The sequence below is a fragment of the Gorilla gorilla genome, chromosome 18, assembly GCF_029281585.2.
Source record: "Gorilla gorilla gorilla isolate KB3781 chromosome 18, NHGRI_mGorGor1-v2.1_pri, whole genome shotgun sequence".
Classification (NCBI taxonomy): Eukaryota; Metazoa; Chordata; class Mammalia; order Primates; family Hominidae; genus Gorilla; species Gorilla gorilla.
This window is the reverse complement of record NC_073242.2, coordinates 62,973,837-62,989,849: the sequence shown is the minus strand read 5'-3', so window position 1 is coordinate 62,989,849 and position 16,013 is coordinate 62,973,837.

Here is a 16,013-nt window from a genome sequence, read left to right as displayed (position 1 = left end):
GAATGGAATTCAATGTAATGGAATTCAATGGAATGGAATGGAATGGAATGGAAAGGAATGGAAGGGAATTCAATGGAATGGAATGGAATGGAATGGAATGGAATGGAATTCAATGGAATGGAATGGAATGGAATGGAATGGAATGGAATTCAATTGAATGGAATGGAATGGAATGGAATCGAATGGAATCGAATGGAATCGAATGGAATCGAATGGAATGGAATGTAATAGAATGGAATCAACCCGAGTAGAATGGAATGGAATGGAATGGAATGGAATGGAATGGAATGGAATGGAATGGAATGGAATGGAATGGAATTCAAATGGAATGGAATGGAATGGAATGGAATGGAATTGAATGGAATGGAACGGAATTCAATGGAATGGAATGGAATGGAATGGAATTCAATGGAATGGAATGGAATCGAATGGAATCGAATGGAATCGAATGGAATGGAATGGAATGGAATGGAATAGAATGGAATCAACCCGAGTGGAATGGAACGGAACGGAACGGAGCGGAACGGAACGGAATGGAATAGAATGGAATCAACCCGAGTAGAACGGAATGGAATGGAATGGAATGGAATGGAACAGAATTCAATGGAATGGAATGGAATGGAATGGAATTCAATGGAATGGAATGGAATGGAATGGAATGGAATGGAGTTCAATGGAATGGAATGGAATGGAATGGAATGGAATGGAATGGAGTCGAATGGAATCGAATGGAATCGAATGGAATCGAATGGAATGGAATGGAATAGAATGGAATCAATCCGAGTAGAACGGAACGGAACGGAACGGAACGGAACGGAACGGAAAGGAATGGAATGGAATGGAACGGAATTCAATGCAATGGATCGGAATTCAATGGAATGGAACGGAATGGAACGGAATGGAAGGGAATGTAATGGAATGGAATGGAATGGAATGGAATGGAATGGAACGGAATGGAATGGAATGGAATGGAATGGAATGGAATGGAATTCAATGGAATGGAATGGAATGGAATGGAATGGAATGGAATTGAATCGAATTGAATCGAATGGAATCGAATAGAATAGAATGGAATCGAATGGAATGGAATGGAATAGAATGGAATCAACCCGAGTAGAACGGAACGGAACGGAACGGAACGGAACGGAACGGAAAGGAATGGAATGGAATGGAATTGAATGGAATGGAACGGAATTCAATGGAATGGAATGGAATGGAATGGAATTCAATGGAATGGAATGGAATCGAATGGAATCGAATGGAATCGAATGGATTCGAATGGAATCGAATGGAATCGAATGGAATGGAATGGAATAGAATGGATTCAACCCGAGTAGAACGGAAAGGAACGGAATGGAACGGAATGGAACGGAACGGAATGGAACGGAATGGAACAGAATTCAATGGAATGGAACGAAATGGAATGGAATTCAATGGAATGGAACGGAATTCAATGGAATGGAATGGAATGGAATGGAATGGAACGGAACGGAACGGAACGAAACGGAACGGAACGGAACGGAACGGAACGGAATGGAATGGAATTCAATGGAATGGAATGGAATGGAATGGAATGGAATTCGATGGAATGGAATGGAACGGAATGGAATGGAATGGAATGGAATGGAATGGAATGGAATGGAATTCAATTGAATGGAATGGAATGGAATGGAATGGAATGGAATCGAATGGAATCGAATGGAATGGAATGGAATAGAATGGAATCAACAAGAGTAGAATGGAATGGAATGGAATGGAATGGAATGGAATGGAATGGAATGGAGTGGAATGGAATGGAATGGAATGGAATTCGATGGAATAGAATGGAATGGAATGGAATGGAATGGAATGGAATGGAATGGAAATTAATTCAATGGAATGGAATGGAATGGAATGGAATGGAATGGAATTCATTGGAATGCAATTCAATGGAATTCAATGGAATGGAATGGAATGGAATGGAATGGAATGGAAAGGAATGGAATGGAATGGAATTCAATGGAATCGAATGGAATCGAATGGAATGGAATGGAATGGAATTCAATGGAATGGAAAGGAATTCAATGGAATGGAATGGAATGGAATGGAATGGAATGGAATGGAATGGAATCGAATGGAATCGAATGGAATCGAATGGAATCGAATGGAATCGAATGGAATCGAATGGAATGGAATGGAATAGAATGGAATCAACCAGAGTAGAACGGAACGGAACGGAACGGAAAGGAATGGAATGGAATGGAAAGGAATTCAATGCAATGGATCGGAATTCAATGGAATGGAACGGAATGGAACGGAATGGAACGGAACGGAATGGAATGGAATGGAATGGAATGGAATGGAATGGAACATAATGGAATGGAACGGAATGGAATGGAATGGAATTCCATGGAATGGAATGGAATTCCATGGAATGGAATGGAATGGAATGGAATTCAATGGAATTGAATGGAATGGAATGGAATCGAATGGAATCGAATGGAATGGAATGGAATGGAATGGAATAGAATGGAATCAACCCGAGTAGAATGGAATGGAATGGAATGGAATGGAATGGAATTCAAATGGAATGGAAGGGAATGGAATGGAATGGAACGGAATTCAATGGAATGGAATGGATTGGAATGGAATTCAATGGAATGGAATGGAATTCAATGGAATGGAATTCAATGGAATGGAATGGAATGGAATGGAATGGAATGGAATGGAATGGAATGGAATTCAATGGAATGGAATGGAATCGAATGGAATGGAATGGAATGGAATTCAATGGAATGGAATGGAATTCAATGGAATGGAATGGAATGGAATGGAATGGAATGGAATTCAATGGAATGGAATGGAATGGAATGGAATGGAAAGGAATGGAATCGAATTGAATCGAATGGAATCGAATGGAATAGAATGGAATCGAATGGAATGGAATGGAATAGAATGGAATCAACCCGAGTAGAACGGAACGGAACAGACCGGAACGGAACGGAACGGAAAGGAATGGAATGGAATGGAACGGAATTCAATGCAATGGAACGGAATTCAATGGAATGGAACGGAATGGAACGGAATGGAACGGAACGGAATGGAATGGAATGGAATGGAATGGAACGGAATGGAATGGAACGGAATGGAATGGAATGGAATGGAATGGAATTCCATGGAATGGAATGGAATGGAATGGAACGGAACGGAATGGAACGGACTGGAATGGAATTCAATGGAATGGAATGGAATGGAATGGAATTCAATGGTATGGAATTCAATGGAATGGAATGGAATGGAATGGAATGGAATGGAATGGAACGGACTTCAATGGAATGGAATGGAATGGAATGGAATTCAATGGAATGGAATGGAATTCAATGGAATGGAATTCAAATGGAATGGAAGGGAATGGAATGGAATTGAATGGAATGGAACGGAATTCAATGGAATGGAATGGAATGGAACGGAATTCAATGGAATGGAATGGAATCGAATGGAATCGAATGGAATCGAATGGAATCGAATGGAATCGAATGGAATCGAATGGAATCGAATGCAATGGAATGGAATAGAATGGAACCAACCCGAGTGGAATGGAATGGAACGGAAAGGAACGGAACGGAACGGAACGGAATAGAATGGAATAGAATGGAATCAACCCGAGTAGAACGGAATGGAATGGAATGGAATTGAATGGAACAGAATTCAATGGAATGGAATGGAATGGAATGGAATTCAATGGAATGGAATGGAATGGAATGGAATGGAATGGAATGGCATGGAATGGAACGGAATGGAATGGAACGGAATGGAATGGAATGGAATTCAATGGAATGGAATGGAATGGAATGGAATGGAATGGAATGGAATGGAATCGAATTGAATCGAATGGAATAGAATGGAATGGAATGGAATGGAATGGAATAGAATGGAATCAACCCGAGTAGAACGGAACGGAACGGAACGGAACGGAATGGAACGGAACGGAAAGGAATGGAATGGAATGGAACGGAATTCAATGCAATGGAACGGAATTCAACGGAATGGAACGGAATGGAAAGGAATGGAACGGAACGGAATGGAATGGAAAGGAATGGAATGGAATGGAACGGATTGGAATGGAACGGAATGGAATGGAATGGAATGGAATGGAATTCAATGGAATGGAATGGAATTCAATGGAATGGAATTCAATGGAATTCAATGGAATGGAATGGAATGGAATGGAATGGAATGGAATTCAATGGAATGGAATGGAATGGAATGGAATCGAATGGAATCGAATGGAATCGAATGGAATCGAATGGAATGGAATGGAATAGAATGGAATCAACCCGAGTAGAATGGAATGGAATCGAATGGAATGGAATGGAATGGAATCGAATGGAATGGAATTCGATGGAATGGAATGGAATGGAATGGAATGGAATGGAATGGAATGGAATGCAATGGAATTCAAATGGAATGGAATGGAATGGAATCGAATGGAATCGAATGGAATGTAAAGGAATAGAATGGAATCAACCCGAGTAGAATGGAACAGAACGGAATGGAACGGAACGGAAAGGAATGGAATTCAATGGAACGGAATTCAATGGAATGGAATGGAATGGAATGGAATCGAAAGGAATCGAATGGAATCGAATGGAATGGAATGGAATAGAATGGAATCAACCCGAGTAGAATGGAATGGAATGGAATGGAATGGAATGGAATGGAATGGAATGGAATGGAATGGAATGGAATGGAATGGAATTGAACGGAATTCAATGGAATGGAATGGAAAGGAATGGAATTCAATGGAATGGAATGGAATTCAATGGAATTCAATGGAATGGAATGGAATGGAATGGAATGGAATGGAAAGGAATGGAATGGAATTCCATGGAATGGAATGGAATCGAATGGAATGGAATGGAATGGAATTCAATGGAATGGAATGGAATGGAATGGAATGGAATGGAATCGAATTGAATCGAATGGAATCGAATGGAATAGAATGGAATCGAATGGAATGGAATGGAATAGAATGGAATCAACCCGAGTAGAACGGAACGGAAAGGAACGGAACGGAACGGAACGGAAAGGAATGGAATGGAATGGAACGGAATTCAATGCAATGGAACGGAATTCAATGGAATGGAACGGAATGGAACGGAATGGAACGGAACGGAATGGAATGGAATGGAATGGAATGGAATGGAATGGAATTCCATGGAATGGAATGGAATGGAATGGAACGGAACGGAACGGAACGGAACGGAACGGAACGGACTGGAATGGAATTCAATGGAATGGAATGGAATGGAATGGAATTCAATGGTATGGAATTCAATGGAATGGAATGGAATGGAATGGAACGGACTTCAATGGAATGGAATGGAATGGAATGGAATTCAATGGAATGGAATTCAATGGAATGGAATGGAATGGAATGGAATGGAATGGAATGGAATGGAATCGAATGGAATCGAATGGAATCGAATGGAATCGAATGGAATGGAATGGAATAGAATGGAATCAACCCGAGTAGAATGGAATGGAATGGAATGGAATGGAATGGAATGGAATGGAACGGAATGGAATGGAATGGAATTCAAATGGAATGGAATGGAATGGAACGGAATTGAATGGAATGGAACGGAATTCAATGGAATGGAATGGAATGGAACGGAATTCAATGGAATGGAATGGAATCGAATGGAATCGAATGGAATCGAATGGAATCGAATGGAATCGAATGGAATCGAATGGAATCGAATGCCATGGAATGGAATAGAATGGAACCAACCCGAGTGGAATGGAATGGAACGGAAAGGAACGGAACGGAACGGAACGGAACGGAATGGAATAGAATGGAATCAACCCGAGTAGAACGGAATGGAATGGAATGGAATTGAATGGAACAGAATTCAATGGAATGGAATGGAATGGAATGGAATTCAATGGAATGGAATGGAATGGAATGGAATGGAATGGAATGGAATGGAATGGAATGGAATTCTATGGAATGGAATGGAATGGAATGGAATGGAATGGAATGGAATGGAATGGAATCGAATGGAATCGAATGGAATCGAATGGAATCGAATGGAATGGAATGGAATAGAATTGAATCAATCCGAGTAGAACGGAACGGAACGGAACGGAACGGAACGGAACGGAACGGAAAGGAATGGAATGGAATGAAATGGAACGGAATTCAAAGCAATGGATCGGAATTCAATGGAATGGAACGGAATGGAACGGAATGGAACGGAACGTAATGGAATGGAATGGAATGGAATGGAATGGAATGGAATGGAACGGAATGGAATGGAACGGAATGGAATGGAATGGAATTCAATGGAATGGAATGGAATGGAATGGAATGGAATGGAATGGAATGGAATGGAATGGAATCGAATTGAATCGAATGGAATCGAATGGAATAGAATGGAATCGAATGGAATGGAATGGAATAGAATGGAATCAACCCGAGTAGAACGGAACGGAACGGAACGGAACGGAATGGAACGGAACGGAAAGGAATGGAATTGAATGGAACGGAATTCAATGCAATGGAACGGAATTCAATGGAATGGAACGGAATGGAAAGGAATGGAACGGAACGGAATGGAATGGAAAGGAATGGAATGGAATGGAACGAAATGGAATGGAACGGAATGGAATGGAATGGAATGGAATGGAATTCAATGGAATGGAACGGAATTCAATGGAATGGAATTCAATGGAATGGAATGGAATGGAATGGAATGGAATGGAATTCAATGGAATGGAATGGAATCGAATGGAATGGAATGGAAAGGAATTCAATTGAATGGAATGGAATGGAATGGAATGGAATGGAATGGAATGGAATGGAATGGAATGTAATTCAATGGAATGGAATGGAATGGAATGGAATGGAATGGAATGGAATGGAATGGAATGTAATTCAATGGAATGGAATGGAATGGAATGGAATGGAATTCTATTGAATGGAATTCAATGGAATAGAATGGAATGGAATGGAATCAACAAAAGTAGAAAGGAATGGAACGGAACGGAACGGAACGGAACGGAATGGAATGGAATGAATCCGAGTAGAACGGAATGGAATGGAATGGAATGGAATGGAATGGAATGGAATGGAATGGAATAGAATGGAAACAACTCGAGTAGAACGGAATGGAACGGAATGGAACGGAATGGAACGGAACGGAAAGGAACGGAACGGAACGGAATTCAATGCAATGGAACGGAATGGAATGGAATTCAATGGAATGGAACGGAATTCAATGGAATGGAATGGAATGGAATGGAACGGAACGGAACGGAACGGAACGGAACGGAATGGAATGGAATTCAGTGGAATGGAATGGAATGGAATGGAATTCAATGGAATGGAATTCAATGGAATGGAATAGAATGGAATGGAATGGAATGGAACGGAATTCAATGGAATGGAATGGAATGGAATGGAACGGAACGGAACGGAACGGAACGGAACGGAATGGAATGGAATTCAGTGGAATGGAATGGAATGGAATGGAATTCAATGGAATGGAATTCAATGGAATGGAATAGAATGGAATGGAATGGAATGGAACGGAATTCAATGGAATGGAATGGAATGGAATGGAATTCAATGGAATGGAATGGAATGGAATGGAATGGAATGGAATGGAATGGAATGGAATCGAATGGAATCGAATGGAATCGAATGGAATGGAATGGAATAGAATGGAATCAACCCGAGTAGAATGGAATGGAATGGAATGGAATGGAATGGAATAGAATTGAATGGAATGGAACGGAATTCAATGGAATGGAATGGAATGGAATGGAATGGAATGGAATGGAATGGAATGGAATGGAATCGAATTGAATCGAATGGAATCGAATGGAATAGAATGGAATCGAATGGAATGGAATGGAATAGAATGGAATCAACCCGAGTAGAACGGAACGGAACGGAACGGAACGGAATGGAACGGAACGGAAAGGAATGGAATGGAATGGAACGGAATTCAATGCAATGGAACGGAATTCAATGGAATGGAACGGAATGGAAAGGAATGGAACGGAACGGAATGGAATGGAAAGGAATGGAATGGAATGGAACGAAATGGAATGGAACGGAATGGAATGGAATGGAATGGAATGGAATTCAATGGAATGGAATGGAATTCAATGGAATGGAATTCAATGGAATGGAATGGAATGGAATGGAATGGAATGGAATTCAATGGAATGGAATGGAATCGAATGGAATGGAATGGAAAGGAATTCAATTGAATGGAATGGAATGGAATGGAATGGAATGGAATGGAATGGAATGTAATTCAATGGAATGGAATGGAATGGAATGGAATGGAATTCTATTGAATGGAATTCCATGGAATAGAATGGAATGGAATGGAATCAACAAAAGTAGAAAGGAATGGAACGGAACGGAACGGAACGGAACGGAATGGAATGGAATGAATCCGAGTAGAACGGAATGGAATGGAATGGAATGGAATGGAATGGAATGGAATGGAATGGAATGGAATAGAATGGAAACAACTCGAGTAGAACGGAATGGAACGGAATGGAACGGAATGGAACGGAACGGAAAGGAACGGAACGGAACGGAATTCAATGCAATGGAACGGAATGGAATGGAATTCAATGGAATGGAACGGAATTCAATGGAATGGAATGGAATGGAATGGAACGGAACGGAACGGAACGGAACGGAACGGAATGGAATGGAATTCAGTGGAATGGAATGGAATGGAATGGAATTCAATGGAATGGAATTCAATGGAATGGAATAGAATGGAATGGAATGGAATGGAACGGAATTCAATGGAATGGAATGGAATGGAATGGAATTCAATGGAATGGAATGGAATGGAATGGAATGGAATGGAATGGAATGGAATGGAATGGAATGGAATGGAATCGAATGGAATCGAATGGAATCGAATGGAATGGAATGGAATAGAATGGAATCAACCCGAATAGAATGGAATGGAATGGAATGGAATGGAATGGAATAGAATTGAATGGAATGGAACGGAATTCAATGGAATGGAATGGAATGGAATGGAATGGAATTCAATGGAATGGAATGGAATCGAATGGAATCGAATGGAATCGAATGGAATCGAATGGAATCGAATGGAATGGAATGGAATGGAATGGAATAGAATGGAATCAACCCGAGTGGAATGGAACGGAACGGAACGGAACGGAACGGAACGGAACGGAATGGAATAGAATGGAATCAACCCGAGTAGAACGGAATGGAATGGAATGGAACGGAATGGAACAGAATTCAATGGAATGGAATGGAATGGAATGGAATTCAATGGAATGGAATGGAATGGAATGGAATGGAATGGAATGGAATGGAATCGAATGGAATCGAATGGAATCGAATGGAATGGAATGGAATAGAATGTAATCAATCCGAGTAGAACGGAACGGAACGGAACGGAACGGAACGGAAAGGAATGGAATGGAATGGAACGGAATTCAATGCAATGGATCGGAATTCAATGGAATGGAACGGAATGGAACGGAACGTAATGGAATGGAATGGAATGGAATGGAATGGAATGGAATGGAATGGAATGGAATGGAATGGAATTCAATTGAATGGAATGGAATGGAATGGAATGGAATGGAATCGAATGGAATCGAATGGAATGGAATGGAATGGAATGGAATGGAATAGAATGGAATCAACCCGAGTAGAATGGAATGGAATGGAATGGAATGGAATGGAATGGAATCGAATGGAATGGAATTCGATGGAATGGAATGGAATGGAATGGAATGGAAAGCAATGGAATTCAAATGGAATGGAATGGAATGGAATCGAATGGAATCGAATGGAATGTAAAGGAACAGAATGGAATCAACCCGAGTAGAATGGAACAGAACGGAACGGAACGGAACGGAAAGGAATGGAATTCAATGGAACGGAATTCAATGGAATGGAATGGAATGGAATGGAATTCAATGGAATGGAATGGAATTCAATGGAATGGAATGGAATGGAATGGAATGGAATGGAATGGAATGGAATGGAATTCGATGGAATGGAATGGAATGGAATGGAAAGGAATGGAATGGAATTCAATTGAATGGAATGGAATGGAATGGAATCGAATGGAATCGAATGGAATCGAATGGAATCGAATGCAATGGAATGTAATAGAATGGAATCAACCCGAGTAGAATGGAATGGAATGGAATGGAATGGAATGGAATGGAATGGAATGGAATGGAATGGAATTCGATGGAATGGAATGGAATGGAATGGAATGGAATGGAATGGAATGGAATGGAATGGAATTCCATGGAATGGAATGGAATTCCATGGAATGGAATGGAATGGAATTCAATGGAATGGAATGGAATGGAATGGAATTCAATGGAATGGAATGGAATGGAATGGAATCGAATGGAATCGAAAGGAATCGAATGGAATCGAATGGAATGGAATGGAATAGAATGGAATCAACCCGAGTAGAATGGAATGGAATGGAATGGAATGGAATGGAATGAAATGGAATGGAATGGAATGGAATTCGAATGGAATGGAATGGAATGGAATGGAATGGAATGGAATTGAACGGAATTCAATGGAATGGAATGGAAAGGAATGGAATTCATTGGAATGGAATGGAATGGAATGGAATTCAATGGAATGGAATGGAATGGAATGGAATCGAATGGAATCGAATGGAATCGAATGGAATCGAATGGAATCGAATGGAATGGAATGGAATAGAATGGAATCAACCCGAGTGGAATGGAACGGAACGGAACGGAACGGAACGGAACGGAATGGAATAGAATGGAATCAACCCGAGTAGAACGGAATGGAATGGAATGGAATGGAATGGAACAGAATTCAATGGAATGGAATGGAATGGAATGGAATGGAATGGAGTTCCATGGAATGGAATGGAATGGAATGGAATGGAATTGAATGGAAAGGAATGGAATCGAATGGAATCGAATGGAATCGAATGGAATCGAATGGAATGGAATGGAATAGAATGGAATCAATCCGAGTAGAACGGAACGGAACGGAACGGAACGGAACGGAAAGGAATGGAATGGAATGGAACGGAATTCCATGCAATGGATCGGAATTCAATGGAATGGAACGGAATGGAACGGAATGGAATGGAATGGAACGGAATGGAATTTAATGGAATTCAATGGAATGGAATGGAATGGAATGGAATGGAATGGAATGGAATGGAATGGAATTCAATGGAATGGAATGGAATGGAATGGAATGGAATGGAATGGAATGGAATGGAATGGAATGGAATCGAATTGAATCGAATGGAATCGAATGGAATAGAATGGAATCGAATGGAATGGAATGGAATAGAATGGAATCAACCCGAGTAGAACGGAACGGAACGGAACGGAACGGAACGGAAAGGAATGGAATGGAATGGAATTGAATGGAATGGAACGGAATTCAATGGAATGGAATGGAATGGAATGGAATTCAATGGAATGGAATGGAATCGAATGGAATCGAATGGAATCGAATGGATTCGAATGGAATCGAATGGAATCGAATGGAATGGAATGGAATAGAATGGAATCAACCCGAGTAGAACGGAAAGGAACGGAATGGAACGGAATGGAACGGAACGGAACGGAACGGAACGGAACAGAATTCAATGGAATGGAACGGAATGGAATGGAATTCAATGGAATGGAACGGAATTCAATGGAATGGAATGGAATGGAATGGAACGGAACGGAACGGAACGGAATGAAACGGAACGGAACGGAACGGAACGGAACGGAATGGAATGGAATTCAATGGAATGGAATGGAATGGAATGGAATTCAATGGAATGGAATTCAATGGAATGGAATGGAATGGAATGGAATGGAATGGAACGGAATTCAATGGAATGGAATGGAATGGAATGGAATGGAATGGAATGGAATTCAAATGGAATGGAATGGAATGGAATGCAATGGAATGGAATGGAACAGAATGGAATTCTATGGAATGGAATGGAATCGAATGGAATCAAATGGAATCGAATGGAATCGAATGGAATCGAATGGAATGGAATGGAACGGAATGGAATAGAATGGAATCAACCCGAGTAGAACGGAATGGAATGGAATGGAATTGAATGGAACAGAATTCAATGGAATGGAATGGAATGGAATGGAATTCAATGGAATGGAATGGAATGGAATGGAATGGAATGGAGTTCAATGGAATGGAATGGAATGGAATGGAATGGAATGGAATCGAATGGAATCGAATGGAATCGAATGGAATGGAATGGAATAGAATGGAATCAACCCGAGTAGAACGGAATGGAATGGAATGGAACGGAATGGAACGAACCCGAATAGAACGGAACTGAACGGAATGGAACGGAACGGAACGGAACGGAGTGAAATGGAATGGAATGGAATCGAATGGAACCGAATTGAATGGAATGGAATGGAATGGAATGGAATGGAATGGAATGGAACCAACTAGAGTAGAATGGAATGGATTGGAAAGGAATGGAATGGAATGGAATGGAATGGAATGGAATGGAATGGAACGGAATCAACCCGAGTGGAGTGGAGTGGAGTGGAATGGAGTGGAATGGAATGGAATGGAATAGAATGGAATCAACCCGAGTAGAACGGAATGGAATGGAATGGAATGGAATGGAACGGAATGGAACAGTACGGAATGGAATGGAACGGAATGGAACGGAATGGAATTTAACGAACCCGAGTAGAACGGAATGGAATGGAATGGAATGGAATGGAATGGAATGGAATGGAATGGAATCGAATGGAATGGAATGGAATGGAATGGAATGGAATGGAATGGAATGGAATGGAATGCAATGGAATGGAATCAACCCGAGTAGAACGGAATGGAATGGAATGGAATGGAATGGAATGGAATGGAACAGAACGCAATGGAACGGAACGGAACAGAACGGAATGGAAAGGAATGATCAACCCGAGAAGAACGGAATGGAATGGAATGGAATGGAATTCAATGGAATAGAATGGAATGGAATGGAATGGAATGGAATGGAATGGAATGGAATGGAATGGAATGGAATCGAATGGAATCGAATGGAATCGATTGGAATGGAATGGAATGGAATGGAATGGAATGGAATGGAATGGAATGGAATCGAATCAACCCGAGTAGATCGGAATGGAATGGAATGGAATGGAATGGAACGGAATGGAAGGAATGGAATGGAATTCAATGGAATAGAATGGAATGGAATGGAATGGAATGGAATGCAATGGAATTGAATGGACTTGAATGGAATCGAATGGAATGTAATGGAATAGAATGGAATCAACCCGAGTAGAACGGAATGGAATGGAATGGAATGGAATGGAATGGAACGGAATGGAACGGAACGGAATGGAACGGAACGGAACGGAATGGAACGCAACGCAACGGAACGGAACGGAATGGAACGGAACTGAAAGGAATGGAATGGAATGAAATCAACCCGAGCAGAACGGAATGGAATGGAGTGGAACGGAATGGAATTCAATGGAATAGAATGGAATGGAATGGAATGGAATGGAATGGAATGGAATGGAATCGAATGGAATCGAATGGAATCGAATGGAATGGATTGGAATAGAATATGAATCAACCCGAGTAGAACGGAATGGAATGGAATGGAACGGAATGGAACGAACCCGAATAGAAAGGAACTGAACGGAATGGAACGGAACGGAACGGAACGGAACGGAGTGAAATGGAATGGAATGGAATCGAATGGAACCGAATGGAATGGAATGGAATGGAATGGAACGGAAAGGAACGGAACGCCACGGAATGGAATGGAATGATAAACCCGAGTAGAACGGAATGGAATGGAATGGAATGGAATGGAATGGAATGGAACGAACCCGAGTAGAACGGAACAGAACGGAAAGGAACGGAACTGAAAGAAACGGAACGGAATGGAGTGAAATGGAATGGAATGGAATGGAATGGAATGGAATGGAATGGAATGGAATGGAGTGGAATGGAATGGAATGGAATCGAATCGAATCGAATGGAATCGAATGGAATGGAATGGAATGGAATGGAATGGAATGGAATGGAATGGAATGGAATCAACCCGAGTAGAACGTAATGGAATGGAATGGAAAGGAATGGAATGGAATGGAATGGAATGGAATGGAATGGAATGGAATGGAATTCAGTGGAATAGAGTGGAATGGAATGGAATGGAATGGAATGGAATGGAATGGAATGGAATGGAATGGAATCGAATGGAATGGAATGGAATGGAATGGAATGGAATGGAATGGAAAGGAATGGAATGGAATTGAATGGAATGGAATCAACCCGAGTAGAACGGAATGGAATGGAATGGAATGGAATGGAATGGAATCAACCCGAGTAGAACGGAATGCAATGGAATGGAATGGAATGGAATGGAATGGAACGGAACGGACCCGAGTAGAACGGAACAGAACGGAACGGAACGGAACGGAACGGAACGGAATGGAGTGAAATGGAATGGAATGGAATGGAATGGAATCGAATGGAATGGAATGGAATGGAATGGAATGGAATAGAATCGAATCGAATCGAATGGAATCGAATTTAATGGAATGGAATGGAATGGAATGGAATGGAATGGAATTCAATGGAATGGAACGGAATTCAAGGGAATGGAATGGAATGGAATGGAACGGAATGGAACGGAACGGAACGGAACGGAACGGAATGGAATGGAATGAACCCGAGTAGAACGGAATGGAATGGAATGGAATGGAATCGAATGGAATGGAATGGAATAGAATGGAATCAACCCGAGTAGAACGGAATGGAACGGAATGGAATGGAATGGAACGGAACGGAACGGAACGGAATTCAATGGAATTGAACGGAATGGAATGGAATTCAATGGAATGGAACGGAATTCAATGGAATGGAATGGAATGGAATGGAACGGAACAGAACGGAACGGAACGAAACGGAACGGAACGGAACGGAACGGAACGGAACGGAACGGAACGGAACGGAATGGAATGGAATTCAATGGAATGGATTGGAATGGAATGGAATTCAATCTAATGGAATTCAATGGAATGGAATGGAATGGAATGGAATGGAACGGAATTCAATGGAATGGAATGGAATGGAATGGAATGGAATGGAATGGAATTCAATGGAATGGAATGGAATGGAATGGAATGGAATCGAATGGAATCGAATGGAATGGAATGGAATGGAATGGAATAGAATGGAATCAACCCGAGTAGAATGGAATGGAATGGAATGGAATGGAATGGAATGGAATGGAATGGAATGGAATTCAAATGGAATGGAATGGAATGGAATGGAATGGAATGGAATGGAATGGAATGGAACGGAATTCATTGGAATGGAATGGAATTGAATGGAATCGAATGGAATCGAATGGAATCGAATGGAATCGAATGGAATCGAATGGAATCGAATGGAATGGAATGGAATAGAATGGAATCAACCCGAGTGGAATGGAACGGAACGGAACGGAACGGAACGGAATGCAATAGAATGGAATCAACCCGAGTAGAACGGAATTGAATGGAATGGAATGGAATGGAACAGAATTCAATGGAATGGAATGGAATGGAATGGAATGGAGTTCCATGGAATGGAATGGAATGGAATGGAATGGAATTGAATGGAAAGGAATGGAATCGAATGGAATCGAATGGAATCGAATGGAATCGAATGGAATGGAATGGAATAGAATGGAATCAATCCGAGTAGAACGGAACGGAACGGAACGGAACGGAACGGAAAGGAATGGAATGGAATGGAACGGAATTCCATGCAATGGATCGGAATTCAATGGAATGGAACGGAATGGAACGGAATGGAATGGAATGGAACGGAATGGAATTTAATGGAATTCAATGGAATGGAATGGAATGGAATGGAATGGAATGGAATGGAATGGAATGGAATTCAATGGAATGGAATGGAATGGAATGGAATGGAATGGAATGGAATGGAA